Here is a 3,460-nt window from a genome sequence, read left to right as displayed (position 1 = left end):
AGCAGTATGGAAATGTAAGCCGAATAAACCCTTTCCTCCCCAACTTGCTTCTTGGTCATGATGTTTGTGCAGGAATAGAAACCCTGACTAAGACACCTGGGAAGCCCCTCCAGTTTTGGTACACAGAACCACTGAACCTACGTGCTACTGGTGTCTGTGTACTTTACAGACTCGGGCAGAGTGAGCCCCTCCAGGCTTTCCCAAATAAGGGCAGAAAGGTCCAGCCAGCCTCGGAGAGCATGGGTCATAACAAGCCAAGCCCTGATCATTTTGGCTTGCTTTTCCATCCACCTAGCTACCCCGTTTGCCTTGGAAAACTAAGGAAATGTTTTGTGTGGTGCATTGAAGCCCAGAGGCCACAGGAATGCTCATCCCAAGAACAATGAATTCTAACACCAGGAGGCACAGATAGGGCTCTTTCTAGTAAACACTAGGGAAGAGCTGCTTGCCAGTATATTGGTATCCTTGTGCCTTGCCCAGGGAGGAAAAGGGCAGCGTGGGTCCCCACAGGCACCGAATTCAGATAGATGCCTCTTCGGTACCAGAATATTTCCCTGAAGCCTCCCTTTAGTGATCTAGAAACTAAAACAAAAACAAAACTGGACTGTTGTGCTGGGTAGTTTTATGTTAACCTCACTTACTCTAGAGTTATCTGAAAGGAGGGGACTTTAGTTGAGAAAAAATACCTTCATACGGTATGGCATTTTCTTAGTCAGTGACTGATGGGGGAGGGCCCAGACCATTGTGCGTGGTGTCATCCCTGGGCAGGTGGTCTTGGTTCTACAACAAAGCAGAGTGATCCAGTCATGAGCAAGCCAGTAAGCAGCACTCCCCCTCCACAGCCTCTGCATCAACTCCTGCCTCCAGGTTCCTGCCCACTTTGAGTTCTTATCCTATGGGGGAGGTGTAAGGCACGTAAACCCTTTCTTCCTCCTCAACTTGCTTTTGGTCACTATGTTTCATCGCAGCAACAGTAACCCTGAGACAACTGCCCATGGTATTCTAGAACAGTCTGACTGCAACAAATATTTGGATTGTGGTGGGAAGTTAGGTTTTGAAAAATGTCTTTTTTTTTTTTTTTTCCCCTTTGTCAGCTTGTCTCAGGTTAGAGTACCTGGGTGGAGGAGACTCCATTGAAAATCTACCTCTATCAGATTGCCTGTAGGCAAAGTCTGCGGGGCATTTTTCTTGATGAATGATTGAGGGAAGGCCCAGCTCCCTGTGGATTGTGCCAGCCCTGGGCAGGTGGTCCTGGGCCCTGTAAAGAAGCAGGCTGAGAAAGAATAGGGAGGGGAGGCAAGTCAGTAAGCAGAGTTCCCCCTGAGGAGGTTGCTTCAGATCCAGCCCTGGCTCTCATCCTCTGTGGACTGTAACCTGGGAGCTGTAAGACAAATTGACCCTTTCCTCCCCAAGCTGCTTTGATCATGGTGTTTTATCACAGGTCATAGAAACCCCAGGAAAGCAAAATCCCATATGGCTTCAGTCTCACAATTAAGACCCCACAAAATTCCCACTCACCAACTTCCCTGAGCACACGCTTGTGTTGACAGGCTCTGTACTCTTCAGCCTCCAGGGATGCCGAGTCTGAGAGCAAGACATTTTCTAGTGATAAGGAACTATCCCACATTCAGATCTAGAGACACACCCAGAGCCTAAGCAAAGAGAGTCCCGGGTCATAGGCTCTATCACTCCACGAGCTGCAGCAACACTTGCGTGTAAGCCTCTTCCAATGGATGCTGTAGTCAGCAGTGCACCTACTAATTCAGGTACCACTTCTTCACCCCTCAGACCCTGATCCCTTCATCTCCAGTTTGAACTGACATTCCCAAGTCCTTGAAGCACTTAAACCGGGAGTTTCCTCTAAGCTTTTTATCCCCGGGGCTCTCTGGTTCACACCTGGGCTGGACTGATACTGGCACGACTTGGCCTACTTTGCCAAGGATGGTGCTTTAGAGTCTGGTTCACAGTCGGCTAATTGGCTGAGCCCTCCTCGGGCGACTTCTCTCAGATCACACCCATCCATAGTGTCCTGACCTCTTGCCTCTCCTAGTTCTCCCTGCGTGGGTTACACGGACTCTTATGTCCTTCCTGAACCCCTCTTTTGCCTGATATGGCTATGTGTCTGGGGTATGGATTCACCTTGCCCATCACTCGTAATGAGGCTGCATTTGCGAGGGAACAATCGAGCAGGTTAATGCTGTTAGGTACAGCTCTGAGGTAAATGGGAACTCTTTAGACTATGTTTTCCACAGAAAAGAAGTCACCCAGGAGACCCTGGTCAGCCTTCATTCATCCTGAGACCGGGGCCCCTTCTAGACCACCCAGCTCTTTGATCTGTGTGCTGCACCTGAATCCACTTTGCCTGCCACTCTGGATTGAGGTTGCACTCAGGAGTCAGTTCCCCCACATTTGTCCCGAAGAGCACTGGCTTTTAGGGAACATTAAAGAGCAACCGAAGCCGATGAGACAGGAAGATGCAAGCATCCCAGAGGTTGTGCTGGTTCCTCATGCTACCTCCTCCAGCCCTCTTTCCCTCGAGTGAACAGAGATGTGTGTGTGTGACCATCTCAGACACGGGACTCTCAGAAACTACTTAGCCATGACTCCAGGAGAAGAGTAATGGAAAACACAGCTCCTTAAGCAATCCCCTAAATAACGTCCATGCCTCTGCTGCCAAGAGGGCAGAAGCCACCTTCCAGCTCATCACCTCCTTGGTTGCCCAGGTGATCGCATTTATGCGGCAGGAACTCTTTAGCAGACTAAGGCAAACAGAACACCAGGACGCCTCAGAAAAAAAACAGGAAGAAAGCTTTTCTCCCAGAACACCTGCCATCTGAATCCGGACCACTCTTCTTTCTATTTTTTTTTTCAAATTTTTATTGGATATTTTCTTCATTTACATTACAAATGCTATCTCGAAAGTCCCCTATACCCTCCCCCTGCCCTGCTCCCCTACCCACTCACTCCCACTTCTTGGCTCTGGCGTTCCCCTGTATGGGTCATATACAGTTTGCAAGACCAAGGGGCCTCTCTTCCCAATGATGGCCTACTAAGCCATCCTCTGCTACATATGCAGCTAGAGACACGAGCTCTGGAGGTACTGATTAGTTCATATTGCTGTTCCACCTACAGGGTTGCAGACCCCTTCAGCTCCTTGGGTACTTTCTCTAGCTCCTCCATTGGGGCCCCTGTGTTCCATCCTGTAGATGACTGTGAGCATCCACTTCTGTGTTTGCCAGGCACTGGCACAGCCTTAAAGAGGAAACACTCTTCTTTCAAAGTAGAGGTAACTCCTCCTCCAGTGGGTAGAAAAGCTACCTGCTCAGGTCCCCTACTAGTTTAAGCCTGTTTAAGCTAGTTTTTTTGGTGGTGGTGGTTTTCCTTAAGTAGGAAAGCTCAAAGCAACTGTGAGTTTAAAGGGATTGCCCCTAGCTCCACTTCTAGCCCTCAGGCCTTGATG

This window comes from Mus pahari, chromosome 18 (genome assembly GCF_900095145.1).
Source record: "Mus pahari chromosome 18, PAHARI_EIJ_v1.1, whole genome shotgun sequence".
Lineage (NCBI taxonomy): Eukaryota > Metazoa > Chordata > Mammalia > Rodentia > Muridae > Mus > Mus pahari.
The sequence above is the reverse complement of the archived record's forward strand: the minus strand, read 5'-3'. Positions refer to the sequence as shown.